Raw genomic sequence first — 16082 nt, forward strand, 5'->3', positions numbered from 1 at the left:
AATTTTAGGGCTTGAACACCTCCTTCCATGTCCTTTATGCTTCTCCATATCACAGGTGCTGTCTTCACATTGACTGCTGTCAGCATAGTCAACCCATTCAACCCACTAATGGTGTCCATGAGCAGCTTTTCCTTCCTCTGATACGCTATTATTGATCCCTTGGTCTCTACGTCATTCTCCCCCCTCCCCTCTTCTCTTTCCGTCTGCGGTCCATCTCTGCCTATCCTCTCACTCTTCCCCTTCCCCCGACTCTTTGCCTTCAGCACAAATGTCATCTTTCCTTTGCCACTCTCTTCTGAAGAAGGGCAACTGGACTTAGAACGCTAACTTTGCTTTCTCTCTCCGCCAGCGATTTCTGTGATTAATCTTGGGGAGGCGGATACATTTGCCACTGAGCCGGTGCCTGCGGTGAATTGGGGATATTGACTGAGTGGTTAATGGTCCAATCTTGTCTCTTGAAAACATAATGTGTCTGGAATGTCTATGAGATGCCCCCAATCCCTTCTCCCAATGAATAAAACAGTAGAGATAACAAAGTGTAGAGCCAGATGGACACAGCAGGCCGAGCAGCATCTTAGGAGAACAAAAGCTGACGTTTCAGACCTAGACCCTTCATCAGGAAAGGCTTTTCTGATGAAGGGTCTAGGCCCGAAACATCAGCTTTTGTTCTCCTAAGATGCTGCTCGGCCTGCAATGTTCATCCAGCTCCGCACTTTGTTATCTCGGATTCTCCAGCATCTGGAGTTCTCATTATCTCAGATAAAACAGTCGCTTGAGTCATTTGGGTTAGACGAAGTGAGGGACTGTTTCAGCCCATGTTGTTCTACTCCTGCCCAGCCAGGCTGATGTACTAACTGTGGAATGTTTATTGGTGTGTAGGTATGATTTCTGCATGGACAAAAGTTGGACTCAGCCCTGAAGATAAAATTGGGACAATGTGAAGCTGTGCCAGCGCAGCCTGCACCAGCGAGTGATGCAAGATCGTATTCCACCTACCGCAAGTTTCAAGTTCACTCAGGAATGTGGTTCCTTTGTTTGTTACTTCAGCGTTTTCTCTGTGTGGTTTTTGGTGGTCTGAGGTCCCTGCTCTGAGCCAGCAAGCACCAGCCTGCATTTGGATAGCACCGTCTCCTGTGGGAGGGTTTCCCAAGGGAGCGGTTCAGAAAGGACTCGTCAGAAATTGAGGAAGACGGAGAGTGCGAGAATTTTTGGCCAGAGAGGAGAAAGGTTTAAGAAAGACACGAGGGGCAACGTTTTATTGAGAAGAAGGGTGTTTCGTGCTTGGAATGAACTTCCTGAGGAAGTGGTGAGTGCAGGTACAGTTACACTATTGAAAAGACATTTGGATAAGTTGATGAACTGGAAAGATTTGGAGGGATATAGGCCAAGTACAGGCAGGTGGGACTAGTTTAGTTTGGGAATGTGGTTGGCGTGGGCTGGCTGGACCAAAGGGTCTGTTTCTGTGCTGTGTGACTGTAAGACGGGGACTTTGAGAAGAATTTGAAGAAGAGACAGCCAGGGTAATTTGAAAGGATTCTGGGAAGAATGCATATGGAGGAAGGGTGGGGGATTACGACTGCGTGAGATGTCCCTGCACAATGCCAGCATGGACACAGCGGGGCAAATGTTCTTATTCCATGGTTTAACCATCCTACAAAGTGGGTTTTATCGAGATGGTAGGGTACATGCTGCTTTCTATCCTATTATCACCCCTCCCCTGCTCTTCCTCCAGACCCCCACATGGCTCTGGACAGACCAGGTAGGGAGCCAGTGTTCCCGTTGACTGGAAGATTGGGCACAGTTTCCACAGGTTTCAGCGAATAAGCAAAAGAACAACCATGACAGGAGGAAAAACTTTTTCACGCAGCCAGTGGCTAAGATCTGGACTGATAGTGTGAAGAAGGAGAATTCAGTCGAAGCATTTAAGGGTGATTTGGATTATCATCAGAAACAGGAAAGCTTACAGATTTATAGGGAGGATGCAGGGGAATGGGACGAGGTGCATTGCCCATTTCAAGGGCCAGAATAGCCATGCTGGGCCGAATGTCCTCCTTCCATGCTGTAACAGTTCTGTGATTAGCGTAACTTCCTTGCCCACTTTGAGGAGCAATGATGGTTTAGTGGTAACATCACTGGACTACCATTCTGGAGGCCACAGGTTAATGTTCTGGGGACATGGGCCCAAAAGCCTGCAGGACAGGCTGTGAAGTTTGAATTCAGTGACCAAAAGAGTTGGCCCTAATGGCCATCATGTGACCATAGTCATTAAAAATCTGCCTGATTCAGGGAAAAACATCTACCGTCCTTACTAGGTCTTGCCTATATCTGACTTCATACCTATGACAATGTGATTGATTCTTAACCTCCCTACGGGTGCAAATGGGCAATAAGACCATAAGAAATAGAAACAAGAGCAGGCCTACTGTCCTCTCGGGCCTGCTCTGGCATTCATGAGGATTGTGGCCACTCACACATTCCTCATGTCCACTTTCTTGTCCGTAAAATCCTTACAGTGTGGGAACAGGTCCTTCGCCCAACAAGTCCACACTGACCCTCGGAGCATCCCATACAGACCCATCCCCCTGTAACCTGCCTAATCTACACATCCCTGAACACTATGGGCAATTTAGCGTGGTCAATCCACCTAGCCTGCACATCTTTGGACTGTGGGAGGAAACCCAGGCAGAAACGGGGAGAATGTGCAAATTCCACACAGACAGTCGCCCAAGGTTGGAATCGAACCTGGGTCCCTGGCACTGTGAGGCAGCAGCACTAACCACAGTGTTACTGTGCTGCCAACCTTTCCCTATAACCCTTGATTCCTCTCCTGATCGAAACTCTATCTCACCCTTAAATATATACGAGGACTCTGCCCCCATAGTATTCATGGCAAGGGGTTCCAAAGACTCTCAACCCTCTGAGAGAAGAAATTCCTCCTCATTTCAGTCTTAAATTGGTGCTCCTATATTCTGAGTCTATGCCGTCTGGTCCTGCATTTTCTCCTGTTAAGAATTCTCTATGTTTCAAAGAGATCACCTCACATTCTTTGAAAATAAATGACCGCATCCAAGGAATAAGTAATAAAAAAAACTGTGCTCCTCCATATAAAGGAAAGGAGTACACATTTAATTTTCATTCTTCCATTTTCTCAAAGATTAGTGAGTGACTCAATGATCAGGGAGTATTTCACAGATAGAGTTTGAAGGTTCGGAAATCAGTTTGCAGGGACAGGAGGTGGGCTGGGTTGGAGCCGACGAAGGACCAGTGCTTAGCAAGCTCGTGCTTTCAAACAAACCTGTCGGGCTATGACCTGGTATCGTGTGACTTGTGAGTTGGAGGGGATTACTGTTGGTGCGGAGGGTTGGATGTCGACATGAGGATGAGTCAATCCGCAGAATTCAGAATTGACTGGATGGTAAAGGGTGGGCTGTCTGGGATTGCGAGCTCTTGAACCTCTTGTTTCTCACGACAAATAATTATTACAGCCAAATGTGTTCTCAACTGAAATCTACACACTTGTAGCTGCTGCCGCTGAATCACAAGTGGATGGAATGTTGCTTCCCACCCTGTGTCATTATCATGATTGGAATTGTGATCTCCAGGGGAGCTTTCCTCTCTCCTCTATGGATTCTGACTACACACAGCTTGTGAATTAATGAATCCATCGGCCAGCTAATTTTCAGCCTGTATTCAGTCCTGTTTTCCAAACAAAACATTACCCCCTGCCTTAGCTCTTCTTTTGTCCTCCCTCAGGTTCTCTTCAAATTGACCATGTCTACGCGATCAGAAAATCAGTGCAGAAAGAGGCCGTAGGGTCCATAATGACTGCACCAATGCTCTGAAGAGCATACCACACAGACCCACCATCCTACTAAATACCAGTAACCCCACATTTAACGTGACTAATCCTCTTAAATTCTTCATCTCCAAATCTTTCTTCTCCTATCTTCAATTATGTCCTAGTTTCTTCCTGATTAGCCATTGTTTGTGATGTATCTCACGATTGGAAAGACTATCATTCTCTCTTGCTGCTTGGCTCCCACAGTGAATATCTTCGGTCTTCATCCCTTTATTCCCTCTTCACCACCAGTGAAAACTGTCTTTGAATGTTTATCCCCAGTAGAGTCCCCTCGTTTTGCCTGCAGGTTTCCCAACTATCCCTCTCAGATCTTCTTCCATTCTCCACACTTACATCACTGCTGCACCCAGCTATTCAGACACCACACCACCCACCTCAGCCCCCTCTCTGTACCTCCTCTCCGAAACGCCCATCCCTGAATCTCAGCCCCCTATCTGTACCTCCCCCCCGAAACACCCATCCCTGAATCTCAGCCCCCTATCTGTACCTCCCCCCCCGAAACACCCATCCCTGAATCTCAGCCCCCTCTCTGTACCTCCCCTCTGAAACACCCATCCCCGAATCTCAGCCTCCTCTCTGTACCTCCCCTTCGAAACACCCATCCCCGAATCTCAGCCCCCTCTCTGTACCTCCCCTCTGAAACACCCATCCACGAACCTCCACCCCCTCTCTGTACCTTCCCTCCGAAACACCCATCCCCGAACCTCCGCCCCCTATCTGTACCTCCCCTCCGAAACGCCCATCCCCGAACCTCAGCCCCTGTCTGTACCTCCCCTCCGAAACACACATCCCTGCACCTCAGCCCCTTATCTGTACCTCCCCCCAAAAAAGCCCATCCCTGCACCTCAGCCCCCTATCTGTATCTCCCCCGAAACACACATCCCTGAACTTCAGCCCTCTATCTGTACCCTACAGAAGCCCCCATTCCAGATCATCCTTCCCCTATCCATACCCCTAGAAACCCTATCCCTAATCCTCAGTCCCCTATCTGTACCCTACAGAAGCCCCTTCTCAGATACTCCATCCCCTATATATAGTCCCTAGAAACCCCCATCCCTAACCCTCAGTCCCCCATCTGTGTAACCCTCCAGAAAGACCATTCCTCAACCTCACATCCCTATCTGCTTCTTCCTTGATCCCCAAACCGCCCAGTGCCACTGCTGTTACTCTCTTCCTCTCCATCCCTCATTCCACCCCAACCTTGAAAAGGGAAGCGGATCACCACCCCGCAACCCCCCCCGCCCCCCCCCAAAAAGCAAGCAGCCGTCCACAATGCCGTTTTGCATTGTAAGAATGGAGGCTGCTATTGTTTTTGGTCAGAATTTTCTTCTTTCTGAGTCCACTGCCAAATGGGGAACACCTCCTTGTTGGATGCTATTAATCAAGCCTCATTAAATGCAGATATATTGATCTACATTCACAGTTACATCTCCAGTGAGCGGGTTAGTATTAACCCATCGCGAGCAACTAATTGTATTGCTGATGATGAAGCGAGTAACTGCTTAATTGAACGGAGTGGGTTCACTGTGTGACAGTAGTGGGAGAGGTTGCTTAACGTTTGTGCACCTAATTTAGGTAAACTGCATCTCTATCTCTTGATGGTAAACATAACTGGTGTTCCTCAGAGTACGTCACAGCACTTGTTTTGCACAATGTTAATGATACACAGACTATTGCTCTTACAAGTATTTATATTTGTCAGCCTAGTAATGCTTACGTTTGTGGCCTGTGCTAGCGATAACACTGTTAGTGGACGATTTACCCTCCAGCTCTATAGAATTGAAATATTTTGAAGTCACAGTTTAAAAATTGCACAGAAAAAGATGTTTTACATCAGTCACTAAGCCAGAATTGATTTATTTGTTTGTTTCTTTCCCTCCCTTTATTCTCTTGCTAGGACGTGGCTATTGTCAGCATTTGTGTATTTACCTAATTGGCCTTGAACTGAATGGCTTGCCAGGTTATTTCAGAGGCCAGTTAAGAATTGGCATCTCTGCTGCGGACATGGAGTCACATGTAGGCCAGACCCACACGGACATATGAAGTAGGAGCCAGAACAGGGCTTTCAGCCCCTCGAGCCTCCCCTGCCATTCAATATCTGTGTGATCTGGTTGTAAACGCTGAGGTGTGTTTGATTGCAGACGTCTCCCACTAGGCAACATCGCCGGTGCGCCTCTGAGCCACAAATCTTCTCAAAGAGCTTTAATCCATGTCATCTGTTTGTGTTTGTGGTGGAAATTAAATAGGATTTCACAGGAAGGAGGCTGCGGCCGGAGTAAGACAGCACCTCGCAAGCTGGTAACATCAGGCATCCGGTGGGCATTTCAAAGGCTCACATTGGCAGAAATGACTGGAAAGGTACCACATGCTCTCTCAGGTCTGTGTCAGCCTCGAGAGCGAATGAGGGAGTATAAACAGCTTCCTGTACTCAGAATAAGAGAAAGGCTGAGGATGGAAGATTTCTGTGAATTGTATAACAATGAAACATAAACAATGCATGCATTTATGATCATGGAATATAAAGATTAATGGCTTTTGTATTGGACAGAGATGGGATAGAGCTGCACAAGGTATCGGAGTTTGAAGACAGACTCTGATGTTGCTTGAATAAATACAAAATTAATCTCCATTCTTAAGTCTTCCTACCATCAGTGTAGGATTTTAACCACGATACTACCTGTACAAGAACTTTTGATTCTCTGACTAATGAGAATCTATATACCTGCTGAGGCAGAGAGTTCCAAATTCAAACGACTCTCTGGGAGAAAATTGTTCTCCTCATCTCTGACCTGAAAGGGACACTCTTAAACTTTAAACATTGCCCCTTACTACTTCTTAAGCCACAAGCAGACCCATCTTTTCCATGATGTGGAGGTGCCGGTGTTGGACTGAGGTGGACGAGGTCAGAGGTCACACAACACCAGCTTGTAGTCCAAAAGGTTTATCTGAAATCACAAGCTTTCGGAGGACCGCTCCTTCGCCGGATGAAGTCAGGGACCTGACAAAGGGGCAGTGCTTTGAAAACTTGAGATTTCAAATAAACCTGGTTGGATTATAACCTGATGCTGTGTGACCTCGGCTTTATCTTTTCCATGTTCACCTTGTCAAACTTACTCAGGAATTCACACACTTCAACCAAATCACCCCACCCCCCAACCTCACTTTTTGTGAACACCATCAGGAACAGGCCCGGACTGCTCAACTTTTCCTCATAAGTCAAACCACTCCTTCCAGCTATCAACCAGTAAACTTCCTCTGAATTTCCTCCAGTTCTTCCTTAAATAAAGAGAGCAAAACTGTGCCCACTACTCAAGATGTGGTCTCATTAATGACCTGTATAACTAAAGTTTAGCATCCTTACTTTTATGTTTAATTCCTCTCACAAAAAACAATTAGATTTCACTAACCTCATTAATGATCTGTTATAATTTTATACTGACCTTCAGTGACTTATGCACCTTGATCTCTCTGCCCCTCAGAATTCTGCCATTGTTGCCCATTTCAATAATTCTCTGCTTATTTTAGTCTTTCCTACTAAGGTAAGCAACTTCACATTTCCTCACATCATAGCCCATTCACCAGATTCTTGTCTCACTCACTCAACTGATCTGTCCCTGCGACCTCATTTTGACCCTTTCACAACACACTTTCGCACCTATCTTTGGGCCAGCTGCAAATTTGGCCACCGTACTTCACTCCCCTCACTTACAGCATTGATGGAAATTGTATAAATCTGAGGGCTGAGCACAGACTCCTGCAGAACTCGACACATCACACCCTACCAATCTGAAAAAGACTCATTTACGCATGCGGTCTGTTTTCTGCCAGCTGGCCAATCTTCTATCCATGCTAATGTGCTTTCTCCCTTGACCGATTACCTCTTAGTGCTAAAGGGATCAAAGGACATGGAGAGAAAGCATTGGATGATCAGCCAAAACCATAATCGAAAGGTGGAGCTGAACCCTATGGAGCAATTTAGCATGGCTGATCCACCTAACCTGCACATCTTTGGACTGTGGGACGAAACCGGAGCACCCGGAGGAAACCCACGCAGACATGGGGAGAATGTACAAACTCCACACAGACAGTCACCTGAGGGTGGAATTGAACCCGGGTCTCTGATGCAGTGAGGCAGCAGTGCTAACCGCTGGGCTATCATGCTACCCCTGATAAAAGTGAAGGAAATCACGTAATGTTGTTCCCCACAAAGCGGAAACATTCCCTCTGTATCCCAGGGACAAAGCAATGACCTGGAAAGTATTCTTCACCATGCACTCACTGACCACCCTAGTTCTATAAGAGGCAGGCTGTGAACCTATGGTGCTGGATTTTCCTAGAATTTGGAAATCTGCCATTGACAACAAAAAAAAGGAGCCATTTCAGGATGGACAGGACGTCACCAGTGCTGACCAATTAAGAGGCCACTGCCAGAACAGCATTCCAACTGGGGTCAGTGGCCCGCCTTTCCAAGTCTCTGGACAGTTAAAAGGGCCTGGCCTGTCAGATTTAATTGGACAACGTCCCCTCTGGTCATCGCCTCAATTTTTCGTTTCCTTTTATTCATTCACAGGATGAGGGTGTCACTGGCCAGGTAGCATTTATTGCCCATCCCTAATTGCCCAGCAGACAGTTAAGAGTCAACCACATTGCTGTGGACTTAGAGTCACGTGTAAGCCAGACCAGGTAAGGATTGCATTTTCCTTCCCTAAAGGACATTAACGAACCGGATGGATTTTTCCCAACAATTGGCAATGGATTTATGATCATCATTAGACTCTTAATTCCAGATATTTATTGAATTCAAATTCTACCATCTGCCGTGGCAGGATTCGCATCTGGGTACCCAGGGCATTATCTGGGTCTCTGGATTAACAGTCCAGTGATAGTGCCCCTGGGCCATCGCCTCCCCTGTAATTCCACATCCTGGCCTAATTACCCCCAAACATTAACTCGCCTGTAGATATTTTAAAAAGTCTAATTCAAGGTTAAACAGTGATTCAACCTCCTCTGCTCTGGAATTTCAATGAGCGTAAGAACTAGGACCAAGAGTAGGCCATTCAGCCCTTCAAGGTGATCCACCATATAATACAATTATGGCTGATCCCATCTCGGCCTCTACTCCACTCTCCTGCCACTCCCCATTACACTTTACTTCGTTATCAGTTAAAAAAATCTGTGTCTCCTCCTTAAATTTGTTCAGTGCCCAGGCACCTCTACACTCTGAGGGAATGAATTCCACAGATTCTCCACCGTTTGAGAGAAATAATTCCTCCTCATCTGTTTTAATTCTGCCACCCATTATTCTAAAACCATGACCTCCTGTTCTAGATTGCCCCACAAGTGGAAACATTCACTCTATGTTGACTTTGCCAATCCGCTTTTGCATCTTATACCTCAATTAGATCTCTCATTCTTCTGAACTCGAAAGAGTATAGGCTTACGCTGCTCAATCTCTCTTCCTAAGACAAACCTCCGATATCAGTCTAGCGAACCTCCTCTGTACTGTCTCCAACACATCTACATTCCTCCTCAAGTAAGGGCACCAGAATTGTACACAAAGTCCTGGTATGGCTCACTCAAGCCTCTGATGCAATGAATGTCTCACAAAGGTTCAAGAATTTCTGAGAAAGTCATCTGTCTAAAATGCCAGAACACTTACTATGAAACTGTGTTTCCTATTGGGATTCCTATTAGCATCATTGCTGTTAAGTCTGCTCAGAATCATAAATGTTTCAATGAGGTCGACTCTCATTTAGCTAAATTCCAATCTGTACAGGCCCAGCTAGCACGTCCTTTCCTTATAAGTAATCTCTCTGTGCAGGAATGAAGTGAGTGAACTTTCTCTGAACTGTCTCCAATGGAAGGATATCTCTCCCTAAATAAGGAAACAAAAATTATTAAACTGGAGTGGGCTCAGAAGGGATTTACCAGGATGTTGCCAGATATGGAAGTTTTGAGTTCTCAAGAGAGGCTGGATAGGCTGGGACTTTTTTTTGCACTGGAGCATTGGAGGTTGAGAAGCGACATTCATAGAAGTTTATAAATTCGTGAGGAATATAAATAGAGTTAATGGTAGTTGTCTTTTGCCAAGGAAGGGGCATTTCAAGACTAAACAGTCCATTTTTCAGGTGAGAGGAGAGAAATTTAAAAAGACATGAGGGACAGTTTTTTTTTACACAGCGAGTGGTTCACATGTGGAATGAACTTCCTGAGGAAGTGGTGGATGTGGGCACAGTTACAGTGTTTAATAGACATTTGGATGGATATATGAATAAGAAAGTTTCGGAGGGATATGGGCCAGGAGCAGGCAGGTGGGACTAGTTTAGTTTGGGATTATAGTCAGCATGGACTGGTTGGACTGAAGGGTCTATTTCTGTGCTGTATGGCTGTATGAAGAATTTCCTCCTTATCTCCTGAACGAGAGGCCTGTCAATATAAAACCGCTGCCCCCCACCAGCCCACGTTCTGCATGCAAAGTTGGTCTGAACCTACAGCTGCCCTGGTTTTTTTTCTTGTGATTGTTCCACTAACATCTCTGCATCATATTGACGTTGTTTTCTCTGGGGAAAGGAGCACCAGCGAAATAAACAGCTAACAAAGGACAGATGGAGATGGCTATAGCTCTCCCATTGGTGTTGCTTGTGGTGATAATGTAGCATGATAAACCAGCTCCTCTGTTCCTTTGGACAGGCTCTTCTGCAGCTGCCTCACTTTCTTGAAGCTGAACATTTTGCATTGTTTGAAGAACTGCCTTTGCTTGTTTGCCTACCCTGAACGTTGTTTATATCTTTCATCTTCGCTATTTCCTAAGAATTGCCTGTTTGAACGCCAAGGGATAGCTTTATGGTGCAAGAGCGACAGAGCGATTCTGCAGCTGCAGCTAGCACATTATGGGACCTTTCCTAAATTAAGCTCTTTAAAACTTCTGTTAATCGTTTGGTGCCTGTTCCATGTGACAAATTGCAGCATGGTCTCGGGGCAAATTAATTTATTTACTATGCTTTGCCATCGAAGGCACCAGTTGGCTGTCCTGTTTGGTTTCTGAAGCTCAAAGTCTGAGCAGTTGGGATCAAAGCTGCAGTGGGACTCAGTAGCTGCTGAATTATTCAGGCGGTAATGACATGGCTGTGATGTGCAGATAAATTGCATGTGAACCATTATCAGAGCCACAGGAGAATATGGACTCCTTCTAGCATGTGAAAATACTGGTGTGACAGTCATAGTGTGACAGGTTCAGATAGCAGACCTCCCACTGGTGAGTATTAATCACCTTCTCATTTGCACTTTAACTTTGTCTCCCTGCTCTTCCTCATCTCTCTCCTTTTGCTGCAATCAAAAACAAGACAGTTTCAGATTTTCTTTTGGAAGATAATACTAATCCTTGGTTCAAGCCTAGCCTCACAGCTTTAACATTGTGCTGATTGGAAAATTTTGATGCGCAGAGAGATGAAAGGAACATTCCTTCAGAATTACTCTCTCAAAGCCGAGAAGATCCATCGTATGCATTTATATCTTTGTCCAGCCTCTCTCTCACTGCTGGGAATGCTTGCTGTGTTGGTCCAGCATCTGATCCTCTGTCCATTTGTTTTTGATGAGAAAGTCCCAAGCGCACCTTTAGACGTGACTGATCTGTCCTCTTCGCTTTGTCCCAGCTACACAGAAGTGAGTGAATATATCCTTGAACACAGTTATTTTACAGCAAGCCTTGGGTTGCTGGTTAAGTCCTGTAGCATTAGCTTCAAGCCTGTATTTGGATCAGAGAGAGAGAACAGCTTGCATTTTTGTAATGCCCTTACGAACTCAGGGCATCCCGAAGCACTTTGTGGGCTGGTGACTTATAATCGCTGTCGTGGCGTAGGAAATGCTGTGATCGATTTGTGCACAGCAGGATCCCACAAGCAGCAAAGAGGTATTGTGACCCAGATCTAATTTTTTTAGTTGGCTTACTGGCTGGGCCTCTGGGAGAACTTGGGTGTTCTCTGTGTGCATTTCCTCTGGGTGCACCAGTTTTCGCCCTCAGTCCAAAGATGTGCCGTTTAGGGTGGATTGGCCATGCTAAAATGCCCATAGTGTCCAGGGATGTGCTGGCTAGGTGGGTTAGTCATGGGCGTTGCAGGGAGAGGGTGAGTCTGGGTGGGATGCTAATTGGAGGGTTGGTGTAGATCTGATGGGCTGAATGGCTTGATTCCGCACCTCCAGGGATTGTATGATCCATTGGGATCTGTTTTGCACCGACTTGAAAGGGTCAGCCCAGGCGCTACAGTTTCATGCCTCCTCTGACACATGGTAACCCCCAACAGTGCAGCAATGCGCCAACACAGGAATGCACACTCACACATAACGACCAAAGGCAGCGTGAAGCTGACGGGTAATACTCTCTACCACTCCCACCATCAAAGCCCAACCATAAATACTTACCTATGGAGGTTAAGTGAGACATAATATCGCTCACTGTGGAGTTCTTCCTGTGTAAGGTATCACCTTTGGGAAGGTGAGGAGTAACAAGACTGATGTATGTTGCCAACCGTACCTCTGTCTATGAGCAGATGAGTATTGATATGACGGTTGGCAAAACTGCTTCACAAGTCTGCACCAATATTTAATGAGAATTGCATTTGAGCTGCTGCACCCCCTTTCAATTTCAATGGGAAATCAAAAAGTGACAAATTCATAAAATATTCCTCCTGTACCCTTCACAATACTTGTTAATAATGAAACATCCCCAAAGTTATTATTCAAAAATAATAGGGATTTTTTTTTAAAACTGAGATGTGGAAGGGTTGAACTCCCACCTTGTGCCATGAATATAATTAAAAATTAAGTCAGTTTTGAAACATACAGCCTCAGGATATTGCTGTCCATTTCACTTGCTGGCCTTGGATCTCAGCTGATGTAGCGTCCACTATTGCCCATCACTATTGTCATTTTCAGGCACGCATTGACACATCTTATTTAATGTGGCCACTTTAAGTCATGGACCAAGTGAAACATCAGTAATTCTTCAGCAAACAAGTTTGAGCTGGTTTGCTCCTCGTCTTCTTCAGAGTAGGAGCTTGTTCTTCAGAGTCCTTTAAAATACATAACAACCAATGGGATACATTTGATGTGCAGTCACTACCGTGTGGCACTTAGTGTGCGCATAACAAGGACCCAACAACAGCAAATAGTCAACTAGTTGACAAGGTGTGGAGCCGGATGAACACAGCAGGACCAGCAGCGTCAGAGGAGCAGGAAAGTTGAAGTTTCAGGTCCGGACCCTTCTTCAGAAATTATTTCTAAAGAAGGGTCCAGACCTGAAACGTCAGCTTTCCTGCTCCTCTGATGCTGCTTGGCCTGCTGTGTTCATCCAGCTGTACACCTTGTTATCTCAGATTCTCCAGCACCAGCAGTTCCTACTATCTCTCATCAGCGAGTTTAGTTTGTTCATAAATAGGGTGTGGGCAGTGCTGCCAAGGCTACCATTTATTGCCCCTCTCTCTATGTCCTTGAGAAGGGGAGAAGGTATTGAGCCACCTTCTCAAACCGCTGCAGCCCATGTCTCATGTGGCACGGTGGCTCAGTGGTTAGCACGGCTGCCTCACAGCGCCAGGGACCCAGGTTCAATTCCACCTTCAGGCATCTGTCTGTGTAGAGTTTGAACATTCTCCCTGTGTCCATGTGGGTTTCCTCCGGATGCTGCAGTTTCCACCCACAGTACAAAGATGTGCAGGGTAGGTGGACTGACCATGCTAAATTACCCATAGTGACCAGGGCTGTGCAGGCCAGGTAGATCTGCTGTGGAAATGAAGGATTACAGGAATGTGACCTATCTGGAGTGGATGCTGTTTGCAGCGTCAGTGTGGACCCGATGGGCTGAATGGCCTGCTTCCACGTTGTACCAATTCTATGATGTATTAGGTAACATGAATTTTGACTCTTGTGTGACTTTTTGGCTCTGCTTTGATAAAGTTAAGTGGCTCGTCCAGCCATTTCTGAGAACACTACAATTGGTCTGGAGTCACATATGCTCCAGGCCACATGAGGCAGCCAGATTTCCTTCTCTGTAGAATGTCAGTGCACAAAATTTGCTTGTTTTTGCAGATTTAACGAGCTGTTATTGAGATGAGCTTTTTAATTCCAGATACGTTTGATTAAATTTAAATTTCCTTCGGGTCTAACAGAAGCATAGAATTGTTACGATGCAGACAGCGGTAATTTGGCCCATCATTTCTGCACTGTCTAGTTAAATAAGCATCAATATCTAAAGGCGATGGCCTAGTGGTACTATCATTTGACTGTTCACCCAGAGACCCAGATTATGTTCGTGGGACCAGGGTTCGAATCCCAGCACAGCAGATGGTGGAATTTGAATTCAATAAATATTTGGAATTAAGAGTCTAATAATGACCATGAATCCATTGTCGATTGCTGTGAAAACCCATCCGGTTCACTAATGTCGTTTCAGGAAGGAAACTGCATCCTTACCTGGTCTGGCCTTCATGTGACTCCAGACCTACTGCAATGTGGTTGACTCTTAACTGCCCTCTGGGCAATTAGGGATGGGCAATAAATGCTGCCTGGCCAGCGAATTCATCATCCGATGAATGAATAAAGGTTCTAGAGGGCTATATGGCCTATGTCTGCACCAAAGTCTTATTGTCTTGTAGTCGTTCAGGATGAATGGATCCCACTGCACTTGTTTAATCTCAGTGATAACAAGGTGTGGAGCTGGATGATCACAGCAGGCCAAGCAGCATCAGAGGAGTGGGAAAGCTGATGTTTCAGGCCTAGACCCTTCTTCAGAGATCTCAGTGAAAATTGGCTTCTGGTCCAGAATTATGCAGAATACTTCTGATTCGGGACAAGTACACAGATTAGATTTTCACCTGCTGCTGGCATCAGGTTTTGCTTTGGACATGCTTTAAGCCTTCTTCCAGCTTTAGTTGGATTAATTCGGAGGGCACCTTCGTCATTATCATAAGACATAGGAGCAGAATTAGGAGATTCACCTCATCAATTCTGCTGTGCCATTTGATCATGGCTGATACGTTTGTCAACCCCATTCTCCTGTAACTCTTCCTTTAACTCTTGATGCCTTTACTAATCAAGAACCTATCTATCTCTGTCTTAAATGCACCCGATTACTAGGCCTCCACAGCCCTCTGATGCAACTGAGTTACACAGATTCACCACCCTCTGGCTGAAGAAATTCCTCCTCATCTCAGTTCTAGAGGGTCACTTCTTCACTCGGAGGCTGTGCCCCCAGGTCCTAGTCGCTCCTACGAGTGAAAACATCTTCTCTACATCCACTCTATACAGACCTCTCAGTATTCTGAGATAACAAGATGTAGAGCTGGATGAACACAGCAGGCCAAGCAGCATCAGAGGAGCAGGAAGGCTGATGTTTCGGGCCTAGACCCTTCTTCAGAACATTTTCTGAAGAAGGGTCTAGGCCTGAAACATCAGCTTTTCTGTTCCTCTGATGCTGCTTGGCCTCCTGTGTTCATCCAGATCTACACCTTGTTATCTCAGATTCTCCAGCATCTGTAGTTCCTACTATCTCTCTCAGTATTCTATAGGTTTCAATAACGTTCTCTCCCATCCTTCTAAACTCCATTGAGTACAGACCCAGAGTCCTCAACTGTGCCTCATACGATAAGCCCTTCATCCCCAGGATCATTCGTGTAAACCTCCTCTGGACACCCCTCCAATGCCAGCAGATCCTTTCTTAGGTACAGTGCCTAAAATTGCTCTCAATATTCTAAACACGGTCTGATCAGAGCCTTATATACCCTAAGCAGTATATCTATGCTCTTGAATAATAGCCTTCTTGAAATGAATGCTAACATTACATTTGTCTTCCTAACCACCAAAGGAACCTGCCCGTTAACCTTAAGAGAATCTAGGACTCCTGAGTCCCTTTGCACTTCCGAATTTGTAAGCCTCTCCCCATTTTGAAAATAGCCTATTCCTCTGTTTGTCTGATCAAATTGCATCACCTCAGACTTGCCCATGTCATTTTCCATCTGCCACTTCTTTGCCCACTCCCCCTACCTGTCCAAATCCTTCTGCAGCCTTCCTCCTTCCTCAACAGTACCTGTCCCTCCACCTGCCATTGTGCCATCTGTAAACTTAGCAGCAGTGCCCCCAGTTCCTTCGTCCAGGTCATGAATGTGTTTTGAACTGGTATCACTTTTGGCAATTTCCCAGAAGGCAATTCAATAAAACTGGAGGAATGGCACAT

The 16082-nt window shown here is 45.7% G+C and overlaps 1 long non-coding RNA gene across 2 annotated transcripts in view; it reads left to right on the top strand.

The window, feature by feature from the left end:
* The window catches only part of LOC132210464 (uncharacterized), a 77358-nt gene that overhangs the window by 52555 nt on the left and 8721 nt on the right, over positions 1-16082 (top strand). Inside the window, exon 2 of one of the 2 annotated variants that reach the window (XR_009446600.1) lies at positions 880-1316. This is a non-coding gene — a long non-coding RNA (uncharacterized LOC132210464). The remainder of the gene's footprint in view (positions 1-879; positions 1317-16082) is intronic. The other variant, XR_009446601.1, reaches the window with a different exon arrangement.

Source organism: Stegostoma tigrinum, chromosome 13, assembly GCF_030684315.1.
Source record: "Stegostoma tigrinum isolate sSteTig4 chromosome 13, sSteTig4.hap1, whole genome shotgun sequence".
NCBI classification, from domain to species: Eukaryota; Metazoa; Chordata; class Chondrichthyes; order Orectolobiformes; family Stegostomatidae; genus Stegostoma; species Stegostoma tigrinum.